Consider the following 21,464-nt stretch of genomic DNA (forward strand, 5'->3'; position numbering starts at 1 on the left):
ACCAGATTAAAAAACTGTTTTTCCTCTTAGTTTCTTGTTTAAACAAGATGAATTAGTCTAATCTATGTGGCCAAAAAGTAAAACTACTGAAATGTCATGCTTTTATCATTGTTATTTTGAGATAATTTAATAAACAATATGGAGATATTGTTACTAATAATTACTAGCATGTAAAAATTATTTTCTAAGCCACGCATTGCTTTAAGCTTTTAAGAAATTTACTTATCATTCATTCCTTACAATAACCCTCTGAGATTGTTACTGTTATTTATCACCATTGATGAAGAAGCTCAGTTTCAGGTGAAGAAATTTAGGCACAGAGAGGTTAAATAACTTGCCAACCATTGCACAGCTTACAGTGTTGGAGCTGAAATTCAGACCCTGACTGCCCAGCTCCTGATATGTACACTTAGCTGCTATGCCAGTTGGCTTTATCAATGACTATCACATTTATTTAACTGGACTTTAAATTCAGATGAACAATTTTTTATCAGTTGCAAAGAAATAACTTGACAAGCCCATATTGCAATGCTTGGGAAGCAAGTCTGTGTCCATATCTGAGAAGCCTAAATAAACCATGTGACTCCTAAAACACTGGGTATTCACTCTGAGACTTGTTATATGAGTCTGCATTAAAAATAACAGGTCCTGTTATGAATGAGTGTACGAATGGCATTCTACAGGTGATATACCCAACAAATGTAAAATTCCTTGAGCAGCAATGAAAAACTGAGAAGGTATTTCCCACGACACTAAATGGTGGTTGAACACTTAACTTTGTTCACAAACCTTAACCTCTAAGTACTTTGTCAATATGCTGCTATTATTCTACTCAAAGTCCCTTGTTATCTCCTTTAATAAATAAGCATGGTGCAATACAGTCTCACTTGGTATAGTATGAATAAATTATTTGCAGTTTGGGTTAAACCTGTACCTTAATGAGTGTCTTCAATTCGGGGGAGACACGGTTTCATGATTTCCATTCTCTATGCATACTATCACCATATAAACTAATTCCAGGAGGAAAAAGCTATGGTTATACAGATCCTATCATAGAGTGATACATTTGCTCAGGGATATTTTATAAACACAAGTCACTGGTAAATTGAGGGCAACCATTAACCAATGAATTATCCTAAACTTGATTCTTCTGAGACGCCCTTTATTCCAACGGTGTTCACTGCCATCCTTCTCTTTTTCCTTTGGAATTAAGAACTAAGCCTTATTCTAAGGTTCACCTTTTTTTTTAATATGAAATTTATTGTCAAATTGGTTTCCATACAACACCCAGTGCTCATCCCAACAGGTGCCCTCCTCAATACCCCTCACCCACCCTCCCCTCCCTCCCACTCCCCATCAACCCTCAGTTTGTTCTCAGTTTTTAAGAGTCTCTTATGTTTTGGCTCCCTCCCTCTCTAACCTTTTTTTTTCCCCTTCCCCTCCCCCATGGTCTTCTGTTAAGTTTCTCAGAGGAGAAAGCAGGAAAAAACCTCTCTGACCTCAGCCGCAGCAATTTCTTACTTGACACATCCCCAAAGGCAAGGGAATTAAAAGCAAAAATGAACTATTGGGACCTCATGAAGATAAAAAGCTTCTGTACTGCAAAGGAAACAATCAACAAAACTAAAAGGCAACCAACAGAATGGGAAAAGATATTTGCAAATGACATATCGGACAAAGGGCTAGTATCCAAAATCTATAAAGACCTTACCAAACTCCACACCTGAAAACCAAATAATCCAGTGAAGAAATGGGCAGAGAACATGAATAAACACTTCTCTAAAGAAGACATCCAGATGCCAACAGGCACATGAAAAGATGCTCAACGTTGCTCCTCATCAGGGAAATACAAATCAAAACCACACTGAGACACCACCTCATGTCAGTCAGAGAGGCTAAAATGAACAAATCTAAGGTTCACCTTTTAATTCTCCTGCCATACAACTGGTCACTCTCCCTACCAGCTGCCACCAGATGCCAAAAAAAAGTTCAAGTACTTTGGGGTCATGACACAAATCATTTCTATAGAGATAAACTCCTGTCCAAAAAAGGGCTGATTCTAGAATAAATATACGAGGAAATGAATTGGAAAAATGACTGGAATCAAGTGAGTACGTGAGAGACCAGCAGATATGTGTGTCTGAGTATGTCTCTTAAAGAATAATGTTTTCCATGAGAAAAAAAAAAAAAAAGCTCCTATTTCTCCCAAAATTAATCCAATTAATATCTCTGAATAATTTCAAGACCATATGTGTGTGTACTTAATGTTAGCATTATATATTGCTTGTGTTACGTTCTCCCTTCTATTCACAGGGATATATAGCCTTTTTAAGGTTTAACCTTTAGCGCTGATTTTGTATACAGCCTAAGTTTCACACGGGAAGGATCAGTTCAAGGATTTCTTCCTCCCATAGCATTGATATGAGTTCTATTACTTAATTTCGCTTTGATGGATTTGCAGATGACACTCCACGATAGTGCTGCCGGTGGAAAACACAAGACAACCAAACGTGGGAAAGACTCTGGAACTCTTACAGGGTGTTTTCATGGTCTGCGTCAGAATTCTATGCAAGGTGTTCTGCTGAGTTGGCAGTGAAATGAGAATGGAAAGTTAGAGTTAGTGTGTCAGTGACTTTCAATTGGTATTTTTTTTTCTGTTATGTATTGAAGATTACATAAAAATCAGAAGACAAATGGTTAAGAAAAAAAGATGTCATAATACATTCAGCATCTACCTAGACTCACAGATGCATAGAACGTGAAGAACTGGGGTGTGAGAGCTAAACTTATTCCAACTCCTTTATTTTATAGAAACTTAGAAGCTCAAAGAGGGAGCCCATCCTCCAAGGATCAGACGGTGGATCGTGATGAAGGAGAGACTCCTTGGATTCTATGAATAAGGTGGTAATGAAGCATTAAGTGCTCCTTTACCTAAGAACGTGCAGCTTAATCATAGAGTTTGGAGGTTGGGTTTCTCCTTTGTTTCCTTTTTATATCCTTGTGGGCTGTATTCTTTCCGTTGCTCTCTAGAAAGGATTTTCCAATAAATTTACTGTCTTTAGCCCTTAAGTTTGAATTGTAGGTTGAAGTTCTCAGTTAGGAAGAACACTGAATTTCAGAAAGTTAACAGATTGTTGTTAAAGGAAATCAAAATAATTATAATGCTGAACTCCCTGGTATAACCTGTGCACTTCAAGGGTCAAAATACTATTTGTAAAGTGATTTCAAAATGTACAAATATCAACTGTGGTATATAACCTATACCATGCTGTGTATGGAATTAACACATGTAGAGTGCTTAGAACTAGGTGCCATTCTAAATGTTTTTAAATTGATCTTATTGTCGTTGTTACTATAATTATTATTGTATTAACCGTCCTTGAAAAAGTTCCCCAGTAGCACTCACAACAGAGCACTTTTGTTGTCTATTCTCTACATTCCACATAAGGTTCCTATCAAAGCCTGCAGGGCTGTTTTCAGATATCTTCTACCTCTGTAACTATTTGTCACAGTAAAAATGAAAGGACTTTTGGCTTACCTTGATCCACAAGCCAGGATTTTTATTTTTTCCCATTCATACATATTGGCGAACAGATGTGTGACAATGACTCTATGGGGCTCTCAGCAGGGCCCAAATAGCCAGGTTCTGTGTAACTCTACTATCAGGCCCGGATGTTGGTCCTTTAAGACCCAAAAGAATAGCAACTAAGGCATTGATATTTCAGGAATAGGAGGTATGATTTTTTTTTTTAACTAGTTGAACAAACCAAAAAAGGAAAAGGAGAGATGTTTTGTATCACAACTTTTTGAGAAATACTCAGAGAACTCTAGGATGTGGCTGACATTCTCCCCATCAGGCAGAGCTTCCTGAGTTACCATACCTTTCACTATAAATACATTTTTTAAGTGATGGCAATAATTCTGTGACTATACCGCTCAATTCCCCATAGCACCAGTACTGAATATATTAAAGAGAAGGAAAATACCTGTCTTATTGCTTCTGGCATAACCCCTAGATCTCTTTTATTTCTATACTCCCTCAAATATAAGGCAGAATATTAACATGAATTCTCTTTCAATACTAACAAGAAATGTGGGTATAAGTAGGAGACAGTCAAGGTGAACTTTGCCATAGCATTGTGCTAATTTTGTTATAAAGCAGGCATACAAACTTAAAGGATGTAATTTAGAGGAAACGGTGTCCTGTCTAGCCTCTAGGAACTAGAACAAGGAGCAGAAGGCGAGAGGACTGAGATTCTGGATAAATCAAAGAATTGTCTCCTAATTATAGCTGTATAACAGGGAACAAACTGCCATGGAAGGCTGTAATCTGTCTGAAGACAGCTAAGACAGTACCGTAGTTATGTCTTTCATGTACAGTTGTTCAAGCACAGACTGGTTGATCATTGATCAGAGATGCTACAGAAGAGAGTTTTGCCCTGAACTTGAGAGTTAACAAGATCACTTTCAGCTCTAAAACCTACAATCTTAATTTAATCACTTGCCCCAGCCATCATTAAGAGTGACCTCAAATAATTCCAACCCCGTTCATGTAATCATACAGTTTTTACACACTCAATCAATACACCTTAAGTGACTATGTCTGGTCACTGTTCCAAGGCTGGCATAGAACAAGGAATAAGAAAAGCGACATAGTCTCTGCCATTGTGGAGCTTGTGTTCTTTGGGAGTAGTTCTTCAAAATATAAATAGACACAAAAGATAAGTGTTACTTTTATTATCCCATTACTGTTCTTGAAAAATTAGTAAGTGCTGTGAAGGAAATAAAATAAGGTAATATGATAAATTATGACTAAGTTAGGCTACCAGGATAATCAAGAAAAAATATTTTTAAGGAGTGAGTGCCAAAGAACAGAATGGAGTCATTACTGGAAAAACTTTCTGGAAATAATCCAAAAAAATGAACATGGCAGGATCAAAGCCCCTGAGGCAAGATCAAGCTTAACCACAACCAAGGAACAAAAAGAAGCTAAAAGGTTAGGTCAGGAGATAACCATAAAAATTTACACCAGCTGGTCCCTAACTTCAACTATACATGGATATTCCTTACAGTGAGATAGACATGCATATCATCCAAAATAAAAAAAAAAAATGTTGATTTGAAATTACATTGGAAATTCTGAGACTCTTGACAAGGGCACAACCTTATTAAAGATCACAGCCATCATTTTCAAAAGCTTCACTTTGGCAATCACTTGCAGACATTTAACAGGGGTGTTTAATATCCTCCCTAAAAGATTGGGCAGGGAAGAACAAACATTCTAGCATGTCTGCAATGTGAACCTAGTGTCTCACAATTGAAAATTGGCTGGAGCTTACCCTGCTGACTGCTTTGCCAGCAGTCCAGCATTTAAAGTCTTGAATTCCTGTCCGTTCATCTGTAGTTGTGTTTATGTCTCTCACTTAAGCAGTTTTCAACACACTTCTGTGGTTCTTTTGATATAGTGAACGTGCAGGTGTATGTCTGACTATGCCAGGGATTGTGTCCAGATCTAGTCTTTATTGCTAAAACAGACATCTTTGAGTATTTGAATCATTGCATATGCCATATTTACTCTTGTGTAGGTAGGCCAATTTTCCTCCAGCTAAAGATATAACTTAAAATTATTTCTCCCCACTTACTCCTCCACTTTTCCCATTGCTTATGCTAAATAATTCAGCTCACAGTTCCAAAAGTGAATGTGAGTCACCCAACCCATCTACATTCTTGCAGGGTTAGAGAGAAGGTCAAAGCATGCAGAAAAAGGAGTCTATATCCAACAGACTTAGACAAAAACCCTGGCTATCTATCTCAACAGATCAAAATAACTGCTTCAACTAGACCAAGATTTTATTTTTATTTTGATCTCATTTCCTGGAACACAATTTGTGGAGACTGGTTAGGCATGGGAGTGAAAAATTCATTGGAGCTAGCCTATTTCTAAAGTCTCCTCTGAAGCTCAGGTTTTGAAGCCTTTGCAATTATGAATTGGAAATCCATGTGTTACATAATGCATTTCTGGAAAAATGCCCAAGACACATATGCACTCTACAAAAGTCTAATACTAACATTAATCTAATGAGTGGTATATTAGAAATATGATTTGTGTACATCCTAATGGAAAGCATATTTCCTGAGCAAAGCTTGCAGATTAAAATGCAAAAAATAACTCCATCCCCTAAACATAGCTTCCAGCCACCACATCAACCAATAAGATCAGTTGGTGCATCTTTCCAGAATGCTGAGTGATTGCTCTTCTTTTTGTTGCCCAAGGGAAAGCACTTTCCAAATCTTGTGCAGGTGTCTTAGAGAGACTACCTAGCAAGAAAGAAACCAAATTCTTCTTTATGAGCCCCTGGATGACTGTTTTCATATATAAGCTTATTTTTTAATACTAGTTCATTTTAAAATGCAACAAAAAAACCAAGCCCCTGTTTATCGCAGGGGGTTAATTTAGTTAAACTTGATACATCACACTGTGACTGGCTTCATATTTTACTCCAAAAGCCACATCATCTTTTATCTTTTATTTATAGTGATCATCATACTCATTTCTCAACTAAGGCAGGTACTTCAGGGAGAGCTGGCATTGATCTTTAATTTTTTTTTTCTTTTTGTAATGCGTACTTTTTGACCCTTAAGAAACAGCACTGACAGGAGTTTTGTTTTGTTTAAAAAAAAAAAAAAAAGCAAGAGTTTTCAGACTGGGGATTCTTTTTTAACCTGCTAAAGACAAAATCAGGGGCACCTGGGTGGCTCAGTCGGTTGAGCACCCAACTTCGGCTCAGATCATGATCTCACAGTTTGTGGGTTCGAGCCTTATGTCGGGCTCACAGCCTGGAGCCTGCTTTGGATTCTGTGTCCCCCTCTCTTTCTGCCCCTCCACTGTTCATGCTCTGTTTCTCCCTGTCTCTTAAAAATAAATAAATGTTAAAAAAATAAAAAATAAAAGAATCAGTCTTTGTCACCCAGTAGGTGACTTGGCTGTAATAAAATCAGCATCCCACTATTTTTTTTTTCTTTTTCTGAGAGAGAGAGAGTTCTAGCAGGGGAGAGGGGCAGAGGGAGAGAGACAGAGAGAGAAAGAGAGAGAGAGAAGAGAATCTTAAGCAGGCTCCACACCCAGTGAAAAGCCTGATGTAGGGCTTGATCTCATAAACCACGAGATCATGACCTGAGGGACATCAGGAGCATGACACTTAACCAACTGAGCCACCCAGGCACCCCTCACCATTTTTTAAGTGTATCTGTCTTCAGAAGATATGGAGCCTGAACTGAATGTTTCATGTAACTGACTTCTAATTAACAGGTGAGAGTGAGGAGAGGCTCTAAAGAGCGACTTCAATGGCGTAGGAGATGAGAATTTAAATGCTCTTTGCCAAGTACAAATGAATTCCTGGGTAGAACCTAGAGTCAAGGCCAACAGATTCATAATTGCATTTTAAGGAATCTAAATCCCATCTAGTTGTCCTGACAAGCAGCCAAAAGGAACTGCAAATCAAGATATATACAGAACTGAGCTGGCGGGCAGCAACAATCCCTTTTCTCATGTCACGTGCTGCCAGTAGGGGCAGTGGAACTTGAAACTGAGATCCCAGGGATTTAGTCACTTCGGGGTAGGGCCAGCCAGATTAACGCACACCCACGGTGCATCGAAGTCAGCAGCCGAATTTAGCCTTACAGATTCAAACAAAATTGACCCTGACTCCAACTTTCTCTCTCACATTGTGGTCATGTTGCTCCTCTTAAGGCTTCTGTTTCCTCCACAACCAGTACTTTTCTAATACGACCAACATGTTTCCTCTTCTTTAGCAAAGCCTTTCTTGGGCTCTGCATTTATTTTTGAGTCTGATCATCTGTTCCATTTCCACCCCCTCAGAAGAAACATGGATAATGTCTTCCGTGATGCCTCAGAATCAAAGGTGCTCCCTTAAATGATATCGGTCAAATGTTATTATCATCCTGCACGTAGATCTTTGGTCTTGAGTGCATATTAAGAAATACCATCATCTTTTACTGCTTCTGGCATGATTACAAATTAGTGCTCTTCTAAGAAAGCCCTAGAGAGCACAAAAATGAGGATTTTATTAAGAGTCGTCGTGATAGGAGATAGCTTGATAAAAAAGGACTGAACATTGGAACTGGGGTCCATTAGGAGCTCTGTCACCAGCTAGCTGCAAATATTCCAGCAAGTCTCTTAGTTCTCTGGTCTTCAGCTTCCTCGTGAAAAATGAGGTGTCTGGGGTAAATGATCTCTGCAATCCCTTCTAGCCCTACAACTCCAGACACAGAAAAGAGAAGGAACACTATTTCATTAGTGTTCCTGACTCTCTTTATCTAGTAAGAGATTCTTATCACATTACAGTGTGATCTCTCTTTCTCAAACTGGATTTCCAGGAAGGTGGTGGAAGGCCCTTACAGGGTTAATTTACTTAGCTTTTGGTTTAGATTCCGCAGGCACATTGTGTCCAGCCTTAATATTTTACACTGTAAGCCATATCATCTTTTATCTTTTATTTATAGTGATCCTCATATTAATTTCTCAATAGCAGCTGGTGCGGCAGGAGGGACAAGTCATTGATCTTCCAATTTATCCTCTCCTCTTACATATCCTGAGGTCGAGGCAGCCTGGAGAGATTGATGGAGCCCTGGCACCCACCCAGCAGCTGTGTGTTCCTCATGCATGAAAATCAACCACAGGAAACCGAAATTCGACAATTGGCAGCAATATCAGCCACCTCCGTAATAAATATAGCAGGGTATTCTTTAATAATTGAATGGGGTGTCAGATTGGGTAATGGGAAACCGCCTGTGTAACAGTGCCAGCAGGGCTTTGGACTGACCAGGATGTGGTACATTTTGGGATGCGGGTGCAAGTGGGGAAGGCTGCTTGCAGATGTCAGCCTCTCATATAAGCAAACATTCTTATTTCTCGATTCTCAAGCAACTCAAGATAGAGTGAGCAATGCTTCCTTGCTTTTCAGTAAAGCCAAATACTTTTTATGAAATATATATTGTTTAATTTTGCAAGAAAGATAAAAGATCCTTATAGGTCATGTTATTGCCCAACAATGTAAAAGGAAAGGCCCACTGAGCCACATGCACTATATTCATCACAGGTACCAGGTGAACACTTATGCCCAGAGCTTTAAATCACTTACAGGTTTTCACATAGGGACAAAGCATTAATTGATTCTTTTTTTTTTTTAATGTTTATTTTTGAAAGTGGGGGAGAGAGGCAGAGAGAGAGACAGAGAGAGAGCGCGCGTGCGAGCACAAGTGGGGGAGGGACAGAGAGAGAGGGACACACAGAATTTGAGGCAGGTTCCAGGCTCCGAGCTGTCAGCACAGAGCCCGACACGGGGCTCGAACTCACGAACTGCGAGATCGTGACCTGAGCAGAAGTCAGACGCTCAACCGACTGAGCCACCCAGGCACCCCACCACTAATTGATTCTTAAAGGAAGGTCTTTATTCCTTGTCATGGCTGAGTAGTGACCTCCACTAGGCCTAGCTGTGGTCTTAGTGGACTCAAGCCCCTGACAGCAGTTTAACCCTGAGCTGGCTACCTCTTCCCCTGCCTGCCCCTCAGCTAACCATTCCTGTTTAAACTCAGGTGTGGGAGGCTTACTTGATCATCAGCTTTGTGTCTGCCTAGATGAAAACCCACCCGCTGAGGCCTAGCCCTCTCTCATTTATCCGTGGCTGGGAAAACAATTGCTAAGTATGGAATCAGAGTTTCCCGTTAGGCCACATAGATGACACTGTGGTGGCAGGACAGCAGAAAGCCCACAGGCGTGGCTGATGTGGAACAACGAGGAGGCAAAGCTTCCCCATTACCAGCCTGTGAAAATATCCCATTCCTCTTGGTTATTACTCAGCATGCATGCTATAGAGACACACATATTATCTCTGCATTTTTTTTTTGATAATAGAGTGACTAATAATGCCCTCCAGGGATAAACTGGAGAGTCAAGCTGCTCAGAAATTTCAGGCACAGAACTGCCAGGAAACTATTTACTTCTAACAAAACATGTTACAGGGATTCTGAGTGTACATGGGGTTTGAGCAATGTTATGATTTTCACAGATAGAGCCTCACAAAGGGTTCCGCCCCGTGTGCACTTTATCTTCCTCTGATGAACAGAGGCTGAGTCGATCCCTTTCAGTGTCGAAACCACAACAAATACGTTAAATGGCTTAACCTCATACACGACCATTGTCTGAAATAAACAGACAATAAAAATGTAGAATTCCAACAGGATTGCACAATTCATACATTTTTAAAACTTTTGTTTCTCTTTGTTCCTTCAGTTTAAATACTAATTTCTCTTTTTGTTCTCTAGTCAGGCTTTATTCCCCACTTATTTACCGGTATTAATGAATAAAACTTCAAGTGGAACCTGGCTCATAGACAAAAATTAAGACTTCTAAAACGCAGTATTATCTTGTGCGGAACAAGTGAGACTCACTGAATATGATGAGTAGAGTTTCTGGACGGCACCTCCCCCCTCCCAGCGTTATCATTAGCAGGGTGGTAGAAACAGTGGTAAGAGTAACAGTAATAAAGTAGTGGTAGTAATGATACTGTGTGTTCCTACAGAACGTTAACAACCTTCAAAATATTTGTAAGTGAGTTGTTTCCCCGGACCTTCAAAATAATCATATGTGGTAGGCAGGCTGGTCCTCTTATTCCTATGTAACACGTGAGCAGACCAAATTCCAGAGATATTAAGCAATCCACGCAGCTACAAAGCCAGACAATTAGGTTCTCTGACTGCTAGCGTAGGTTCTTCTTTATGAATTAGTAAGACATATTATAAAGTAACAACACTAATAATCAAGAAAGAAGCCAAAACCACATATCCCTAGGGCTTTCCTCGTAAGAAGAGTTTGGAGGTAGCTCTTACTACATGAGGACTATTAGGAGCCAAAGGAGAATTTCCGGGCTCAGTAAAATGTGTCAATCTGGGAGGGGGAAGTGTAGGTAATTTCAAAAATGCAACCTGTAAGATGAAAGACATCTTGATATTTGCCCCAAAATAATTCAAATTGGGGTACTAAAGGGCTGATATGTCTTGAGACAGTTTAAAAACATACATTCCCTAAAGAAAGATCCTGCTTACCTATACTTTATAGCCTTAGCTGCAGAGTTTATGTGAACTATTTCTCCTACATTCCCATCTAAAATATTACTCTCTATGAGACAGGAACACTGAAATATATGACTCTTTTGAGGAAGCAGAGTTCTGGAGGATTTGGAGCCCATGCACATGAAAATCACTTAAGAGTAAACACATGAATGAGGAGGGTCAGGATAATTGATGTCTGTCACTGACTATTAAGGCATGCTTCATCCAGGAAGGGAGTCCTTTGCAGCCATAACTCTTCTTGCCACCTGTGATCACTTGCTGTGAATCTATGTGACTCTCCAGGTGTCTCCTCGGATCCGGCCTCCTGCAGAAGAGCTCTGAAGCCCTCAGGGGGAGAGCGGGTTTGCCTGGTGTCGGACGTATAACAACCTTCTCTCCATCTATGTGAATCAGGATTATCGGGCGAATGACTCAGGCAGTCAGGGATCCTACTCAGTAAAAGTTCAACCAGATTAGCAAATCTTTGAAAAGTCAAAATAAAGACACATAAAATGGTTGGACGCAGCGCCTAAGGAGACTAACCTTATTGCACACACAGTTATCTTTAGTTGAATTACATGCCCTTCCTTAAGATGCAGTCTGATATTATCAAATGAACAAACCTTAAAAATGCCAAAGTGACTCCAGCAGTACAGAGGAGTCAAAAAAAGGGAAAAGTGATGATCATACAGATTCGAATGATTAAACACTAACTTGTGTCTTGAAGAGGGCCAAAGGGTCTCTGGAAGAAGAAAAAATAAGGAATGCTAAGGCAGAACAGCAAGAAGGAGTATTTACCACCACTAAGAATATTAATAAGAATCTGCATCACCGGTTACTTAGGAATTCAGGAAATTTTCTTTGCTTTATCTTCACTGAAAGCCACCTAACATAAATCCCAGAACTGCTGAGAAACATGCTTGTCAAACCTTTGCAACAGCTTGGGACTCTGCTATATAAACTTTGGGAGCCTATTAACTTGAAATTGAAAGCCCTTTGAAAATAGATGTTCTTATCTGTTTTGGCATATTCATCCCCTGTAGGAGAGTTGTGATTCAAAGAACTCAAAATAATAATATATTAAAAAAAGAAAAAAACCAGCAGTTCAGGACACAGCACTTCAAAAGGCTTAAATCTGGAAGCATTTCAAATACGAGGTTTAGGATTACCAGTATGGTTTCCTAATCTCCCAATTATTTCAGAATAAGGGCACTTTTATGTATCTCTCTTTTTGGAATCACTGGGAATATCAACTAAATGTAACAAATTAAGAGAATTTCCCTTGAGATGTGGGAACATATTATACTTGATGGCCTTCTGCTAGAGGTTAACAATTTGTCTTTAATCAATCCAGAGAAGTTTTATAAATCCAAGAAATTTGATGGTAATAATTTAGGCTCATTTAAGCATCTGTATCCTACAATTATCAGAATTGTGTTTATCATTTTTTTAATGTTTATTTATTTTCGGCGGGGGGAAGAGATTGAAAGTAATCAGGGAAGGGAGGGAGAGGGAGAAAGGGAGAGGGAGGGAGGAAGGGAGGGAGAGAGGGAGAGGGAGAGCAAGAGAGAGACAGAGAGAGAGAGAGAGAGAGAGAGAGAGAGAGAGAGAATCCTAAGCAGGATCCATGCTACCAATAAAGCAGGAGATGTTTTCTCAAATAAGCAATGTCATAAACAGCTTTCAAGGGAAGTTGAAGTAGCAACAAAAAAAATAGTAACATTGAAATAGCAACAAATAAAATAATAACAAAAAAATTCTTGGACAACTTTAAGCTTTACAAATTATTTTCATGTTCACCATCTCATTTAATCCTTAAGTCAACTCCATGAGATAGGTATTATTTTCCTATTAGAAATTGCTACCTCCTTGGTTAAGCGTCCGACTTCAGCCAGGTCACGATCTCGCGGTCCATGAGTTCGAGCCCCACCGTCAGGCTCTGGGCTGATGGCTCAGAGCCTGGAGCCTGCTTCCGATTCTGTGTCTCCCTCTCTCTCTGCGCCTCCCCCATTCATGCTCTGTCTCTCTCAGTCCCAAAAATAAATAAACGTTGAAAAAAAAAAAAAACAGAAATTGCTACCTCCTAAACCGTTAGTGATTTCACAAGAAAGGTGAATGCTGAGGTTGGGTTTTTTTCTTATATGGGAAAGTTGGATGCTAAAATCAACAGGTATTTTCAGTTCAAGCCAGCAGACTAGAAAAACACGTTTACTTTCTGTTCCTCCTGGAAACCATAGTTAACAAAAGTACAGAAATACCAAAATGAATACCAAAGCCAAGAGAATGTGGAAGTCACAACCACAGAAAGATTTTGATACATTTCTAGAAGGCAAAAAGTGAAATGTAAGACCGATGAATGGAGGGATCAAGAAAGGACTTCCAAAGAAGGGGCTGCACAAGGCCAGTGAGCTTCTGCTGAGCCCTGTTTCTAGTAAACAGAAGAGAGAACAGGGGTTGAAACCAAGCAGACAAAAGTTATTTTAGGGGGGAAAAAAAGTTCACTTAACGAGTTTCATGGATCACTCAGTCTTCCCTCCATATTAACTCTGTACGAATTACCTCAGATTGCTGGTGGGCAAGACAAGGGAACAGGGAGGGAGTGTTCCATCACAGGGTGTCAGCCATGGTTCACTGTCCCTACTACCAATTCCATTCAAACTACACACCCCTGGCTTCATTTACTATACTGGAGATTGGTGCTTCATAAATTGTCAAATGAGAAGGAATCCTCCTGGCAACTATAATTTGCTGTTAGTATCAAAATATTTTTATTAATGATTAAATTAATCGCTCAAAAATTATTTTGCCTTCACAAGTTCTGTCTCAACATATTGGCTTCTGCCAAGGCAAATTAGCTCAGAAGAATCATTGCCATCTAATATATTTTGCCTTTAAGGACAAGTAAGAGAATGGTCTATATTTCAAAACAGCATCCCTCCTGTCTACTCCCATTTGACAAGAAAAATCAAGAGGTAGATTTTTATGGGATGTCCTCACCCAAATTTCCTTGTATTGTCCTGAAGCCCCAACACTCATCATATGCTGAATTTGCCCCTTTGTCCTGGGAAACAAAAAGATGGAAATAACATGACTGTCATTTATTGTGTCCAAATATATCTGACATAATCATCTTTTTCAGAGTTCCTAGAAGAAATCTTGGCCCAACATTGTAAAGCTTGCTATTTCTGTTCAAACAAACAACATCAAGAAATTGTTCCTTACTGAACTCAAATGATATCAAAGGGATTGTGGTTAAATGTCATATCTATAAATCATTTGTGCTCCCAGAGAGATTAGAAAGGGCTTATATTTCTCCTTTTTTTCAAGCGGCATTTGGGTCTGAGCAAAATCTCTTGTGTCCTACCAACCTCCAACTTGGTTGGGGATGGAAGTCCAAACTGGCTCTAACATACTATAAAAGCTCTCATAAACAGAGCACTGAAATTAATTGTATAAGATACAAACTATGACCAATGCTACTTTAAATATACAAAAAAATAAATACAGTAAAAGCCTCAGTTTGCGAGCATAATTTGTTCCAGAAACATCTTGTAATCCAAAGCACTTGTATATCAAAGCCAATGTCCCCATAAGAAATAATGGAACCTCAGATGATTTGCTCCACAATCCAAAAATATTCATACAAAAATCATTATGATCCTGTAATGTGATACAAAACAATAAAGAAAATATAAAATATAATGAAACATAAATGCACTTACCTTTGAAAACTTTTGTGGCTGGTGTGAGGGAGACAAGAGAGAGGAGGGCTGTTGTGTAGGATGACTTTCATTATCACTAATGGAGGTTGACTACACTACATACAGTATTAGTAAGCTCTTGTCATATACTTATTTAATGGAACCGGCAATAAGGCAGCAGAGGAAAGGGGCTATATCTGCAGGCAGCCTGACCTAGAATGAAGCAATGCATTCCTAAGCTTATTCTTGTATGGAAAAGCAAAGGACTGTCCATTGGTGCTTTGAAGTGACAAAAATACACTAGTTAGTGTCAGTTGTGGGCACCTCCCACTGCTCTGAAAAATCACTCATTTCTGCCCAACACTGTGACCCGAGACAGACAATCTGAGCATGGGAGACCATCACCCACAATCCCACAGAGAAATAGAGAGAGACCGAGAGAGAGAGAGACAGAGACAGAGACAGAGAGAGAACCAACCATTGGCTCAATTGTCATGTGACCTTTGACATCACGTACTCCTTGTATTGCAAGACATCACTCATTTATCAAGTTCATATTTATTAGAAATGTCTACCCGTCTTGTGGAACTCTCGCAGAACAAGTTACTCACACTCCAAGATTTTACTGTGTGTATATATATAATATATATTACACACTATGTATAATATAATAGTATATGTATAAAAACTTTTAAGTATATATATATATACTTGTTTACTGATTATAGGATTCTTGGTTCTGAACCTTATGCATGGCATGCCCCTATATGCAACATCAGTACCATGAGAGAGAAAACATTTCAATGAAGTAAACCAAAGAAACAAGATTCAAACTAGGCAAAGCCACACGTAGGCCAAGATTTTTCAAACCTTTTTCTTCATGCTGAAGTTTTCAGCTCCTAGACAATAATACATGTTTCTCTCGCCAGACACCCAGGCATATCTCTCCCCTCTTGAGCATATGAATCTCTAGAATTATATTTAAATGCCAACAAGGGGAGGTGGAGAATGGACCCGGCTGGCATGCTCACATGACCAAATCGTGGTGATGTGACTTTAATCCAATACATCGCTCCACTATTAACTTACAATAAATGACATATTTGCTTTCTAGACATTAGTGAGATGCCTTATTAGACACATTCCTAGAAGGCTGGAGAAACTGGCTTCTAATCCATATGGAACTGGTGAATTCCCTTCAGGTAGACCACAAGGTATCTAGAATACAGTCTTTATATATTCACATACAATCTTACGTATTTGGATTCTTCAGAGTAGACCAAAGAGAAACTCTGGGCTGCAAAGCTCAGTTACAAATGTGGGATGGTGCTATGCTTACAACTGGCGGTCCGTGAGCCATGGTCTTCTGAGGCCAGAACCCATTGCGGCCCTGATTAATTTATGAATTGAACTTCTGCTCAACGGAGGCCTGGTACTGGGCAGTGCCTATGCTCCCCGTGAGTATTGCACGGCGCGAAGTACCGTAAGAACTAAGAAAAAGGGAAAGAAAGAATGGTAACATACGATGCATATACGGTAAGGAGGCATCACAGTCCAGAGGAAGAGCTCTGGAGTCACTCCGCTGGGTTTGAATCCCGGCTAAGCCACCAGCACCTGCGTGACCTGAGAGGTCTCAACTGTAAAGGTTTTGCCAAATTCCCGACAAGGAAGAAAGCAAGAACTTGCCTGCCACGAAGGGAGGTCTTGGGGCGCAGCATGCAGTCAGGTCAGGGTTTGGCGTCCGCTTGGAAGGGTGATGCTCAAGGCCTGGGCAGCCCTAGCGAAGAGGCACCTGGCTCTAGGCCTCACAGGGAAGCAGAGAGGGTCCCGGGGAGCAGGCCACCCTCTCGCAGTGTCCCGAGCTCCCGCGCTCCTCTTTCTTGAGAGAAGGGCTGGCGACACACACCCAGGCGCTGAGAGGCCCCACAGCCACCGCACTCCCCCACAGTCGCCACGCAGTGGCCCTGCTGCTTGTATACAACCGCCACAGGCAGCCGGAAATCTATACACCAGCCAAGGGCTGGCTGCTGCAGGCGGGAAGTCCCAGAGGCCAGAGGCTAAGGGGCGGGGCTTTGGGGCCTCGCCCTTTGCCCTTTGCTGAGGTCACTTGCCATGCTGCGCATGCGCGCCCCTGTTTGCGCCATCTTCCTGGGAGGCGGCACAAAGGCCCGGCTCAGTCCCTCAGGCTCAGTGCCTGTTTGACTAAGAAAGGAGTCAGAAGCTCAGGAGGCAGGCGCTCTCCAGCTTTTTTACTCCCATCTCTCAGTCGTTTGGCGCGCAACCAGCCGGATATGGGCAACCTGCTTTGTAAGTTTCTTTTCCCACACCGCCCCCGCCGCCGCCTCCGCCTCCACCGCTCCCGCCCGCTGCCTGGCGATGTGTGGCCCTTGCACCCCCCCTCCCGCGATGCTGTTCCACCACCTGGCCGTGACCACCCCGCTGCTCCTTCACTTGCCCTGGGCCCTGGCCGCAGGCTCTTCCACCGGAATCCTAGGCCTTTACCGGCTAGTTTATACGTCCAGCCCAAGAGGCGGTACCCCATCCCGCAGGCCTCTGGCGGTACCCCTCTGGGGATCCCTCCCTTGGTGAACTGGAGTCACTCTCCGAAAAAACCTATGCTGTCTGCTCGTAATTCCATGATGTTTGGACACTCCAGAGCCAAAAGGATCCCTCCTCTGGGGCGCAGATTCCCTCTCCCACGTTCACTATCTGAGAAGGTAGAGGAGGCTGTGGAGCCGGTACCATCCAGGCACCTCCCACTTTTGTGCCCATTTGGGGTGGAGGAGAAGGTCCAAGAAGATCCCAGAAAAAAGATGGAGGATCTTGTAGAGACCAAAGGGCAGAGTGGTGGGAACAGGGTCCCCCATCACGTTGGGGACATACCATTAAAATCGAGTCCCCTGGAGACCGGTGGGCTTCTCACTTCCTGGCAGCGCAGCCCCGCACCTTTGGACCTCCATCCTAATCCTCCAGAAGACCGTTTGAGGGAGAATACCCAGAAGTCTCTGATGCACTGCCGCCCTGTAGGCCGCGCAGTCACCTCCCCACGTGGCCCAGCCGGCAATGTCGTGCCTGATACAGATACAGCAGCGCTCTCCGACCCACCCCCACGCTGCCCCTTACTGCAGGAGACATCAACAAAGGAAGTGCCGGGTGAAAGCCATCAGCCTGTCGGGGACACATCATACCTCTCCGGGAAGGAGATACAGGCTAATGAGCCTCCAGGCATCTCATCAAGGAGCTCTTTTTCCCCTGTATCTGCCAGCAGTAGGCCCTGCAAACGGAAAACATCCACGTCCCATTCTCGGCCACCGCCACCGCCCCAGTGGTGGGGCCAGGGCGAGTTGCCCCCACTTCCTAGGTTTCCTTGCGGAGCTACTGACAAAAACCTGGACACCTTGAAGAATACCAAATATCAGAGGAGTAAGACCTTGGGAGACAAAAGAGAGATCAAAGGAGACTGCTCAGATGCTCAGTCAGCCACTTCTTTATGCCTACTTGCCTCAGAGACCGCTAACTCTCTGCTTTTGGCGAGTCGCACTTTGCAAGTCCCCACTCCTACTGATGACTTGGCTGACCAATCTGCCAAGCCCCCGACTGCCTCTGTCCCTCCATCTTTAATAGCAAACCTTGTTCAGGAGACAGCCCAGATGGTTTCTAAATCTTCTCCAGCTGTTCCTGCTGGTGTTCTTCCTCATCTTAGTTCCAATCTCATTTGTGGAATTCCTGTGAAGAAAGAAGGCCCTCTTCAGCCAGTCACTGCTGTAACCTGTCTTATTTCTGACATCACCACACTTGCTAACACCTCAACCCCCTGCTTACAGCCACCCTCCTGCATCGCAGAATCCCCAGTGCCTCTGTGTGTACATCCCCCCCCTCCTATCCTACCCGCCCCTCTTCCAAATCCTTCCACACATAGCCCTGTTTCAGTTGTCCAGCCCATCATTTCTAAGACAGCTGCTTCTACCATCGCAGCCAGTGCATCTACATCTACCTCCAGGCTCACTTCAGGTCCTGGTGTCGTCGACATGGACACCACTCCCCTTTCAAAGGCTGTTATTTTCAGATCTCCCCAAGAATCCGGAATGGGATCTCCTTCATTTCCCCAGGGTCGTTGCAGTTTGAAGCAGAGGTGCCCTGCAGAGTCTCCAGTTTTCACCAGCCCACCTGGAGATCCCAAGACAGCCCTTCTTGCCAGTGTTGCTGTTTCCAGGAGCTTGTCCCTTGCGGATTCTGGAGTCACCTCCACTCCAGTAGGCAAGCCCTCTGCAACCTGCAACTCGGCCTGTAACAGCGAAGCCATGGACACTCCATCACCATCTCAGGCTTCCATCTTCTGTTCCTCCCCTGAGTCCAGGGACAACCATTTCCCACTTAACGTGGTGCTTTCTGGTTCTGCTAACACACCACCCCGTGGCAGCACTGTGGTGGCCCATGACTCTATCCATTTACCGAAAAAGTCCTCCATCGGACAGACCTCAGTTTCCAACCACTCTGACCCAGGAATCACCTCTCAGCCCACAACTGGGCATCATCATAGGCAGCAGCCTGACAATTCTCACCTGTTAGGAACGCCAGTAGCCTCAACACAAGCTATGGGCCCAACTGCTCTCATAACCCAGCCGCCCAGAGACAATGCAGTGAAGGCAGGTTTGGCAGGTTCCGCATCTATCACCACTCTCACTATCCAGCCGGCCTCGAGTGACAAGCCAGGCATCCTGCCCATTGGCGTATCTACCACAACAGGCTTTGGAGTTGCCACGGGGATGCCCAGCACCGGGGATGGTGGCTCACCGTTAGCTGACAGTACTTCAGGCCGACGTGTGTTTTCGGGACGTGCAGCCCCTATGGGCAGTGGTGTGTACATCCCAGGCCCCGCTCATTCACAGGCATCTGGAGCATTCCACCTTGGGGCAGGACTGAACGGGGTACCAAGAACCATTTCTGCTCTAACTTTAGGTCAGACAACCTGGAATCGCTGTGGTGATGGCATGGCTGCTGCTGTAGGAGGAACAAATACCGTCCCGGTATCTGGACAAAATGCTAGTTCCACCTTGAATCCAGGCACTTGCGGCCCCCCCATCCAGAACCCAGGTAGTGGAGCAGTGGGGCAGGGCTGTACTGTTCCCACAGGTGGAGACTCTACAGTCTCCACTACCCATAAGTGCCCCGGGGGCTCATCCCGACGGAGAAAACTTTCCTCATGTAGAGGAGATGCCACCGTGGAGAAGAGGACTAAGTCAAGAGACCAGGCAGCCTCCCCCTTAAATCTGAGCAGCAGGGGGCCAGCCATGAGAACCTCAGGTGATGGAGTAGTGGGAGAGGGCCGCCCTGTTCCCTCACGTGGAATCTCTAGTATTGCTGTTAGCCTGAAGGGCACCCAGAGCCAATCTGGACAAAGAAAACTTGCCCCACGTGACCGAGCCACCAGAACCGACAAGAAACATGGGTCAGGACACGTGCCAGCCTGCTTAAATCTGATCATCAGGGGGCGATCCGTCCAAAACCCAGGTGATGTAGTGGGAAAGGGCCACGTTGTTCCCACAGGTACAAGCTCTCGTGTTCCTGTTAGCCCCAAGGGCACCCAGACCCCATCTGCACGAAGAAAGGCTGCCCCATGTCACCAAGCCACCATCATGGAGACAAAACATGGGTCAGGACACGTGCCAGTCTGCTTCTTAAATCTGATCGGCAGGGGGCGAGCCGTCCAAAACCCAGGTGATGGGGTAGTGGGAGAGGGCCACGCTGTTCCCACAGGTACAAGCTCTCATGTTCCTGTTAGCCCCAAGGGCACTCAGAACCCACCTGCACGACGAAAACTTGCCCCACGTCACCAAGCAACCGGCACAGAGATGAAACGTGGATCAGGACATGTGCCAGCCTGCTTGTTAAATCTGATCATGAGGGGGCGAGCAGTCCAAAACCCAGGTGATGTAGTGGGAGAGGGCCACACTGTTCCCGCAGGTACAAGCTCTCGTGTTCCTGTTAGCCTCAAGGGCACCCAGACACCATCTGCACGACGAAAACTTGCCCCACGTCACCGAGCAACCAGCACGGACTCGAAATGTGGGTCAGGACATGTACCAGCCTCCTTAAATCTGAGCGTCAGGGGGCGAGCCGTCCAAAACCCAGGTGATGGGGTAGTGGGAGAGGGCCACGCTGTTCCCACAGGTGGAAGCTCTCTTGTTATCGTTGGCCAGAAGTGCACCCGGAAGCCGTGTACACAAGAACTAAATGCTTCATGTGGAAGAGCCACTACCAAGCAGAAGACACGTGTTTCAAGAGGCATGCGTGTTTACCCCCTACAGAGACCCTCGGACTTGCCTGGCCACACTGCCTCTGCTGCAGTTGCAAGTGGCAGCACCAGCTCTACCCTTGGACCCACTTGTAGTTCCACCATCCTTCCACGCAAATGCGGTCCTCCCGCCCAGCATGCAGATGGTATGCATGGAGGGGACAACGTCATTCCCACGAATGTAGAACCTAGTAGTTCTTCACATCAGAATGATTGCGGCCGACCCAATGCAAACGCAGCAAGTGCCGTAGCAGATGCAGACAGTATCACATCTATGATGGCAGGCCTCTATGTCAGCACCACCCAGAAGGACACTGGGAGCCCTCTTACCCCTAACA

The sequence above is a fragment of the Prionailurus viverrinus genome, chromosome D4, assembly GCF_022837055.1.
Source record: "Prionailurus viverrinus isolate Anna chromosome D4, UM_Priviv_1.0, whole genome shotgun sequence".
In the NCBI taxonomy this organism is placed as follows: Eukaryota; Metazoa; Chordata; class Mammalia; order Carnivora; family Felidae; genus Prionailurus; species Prionailurus viverrinus.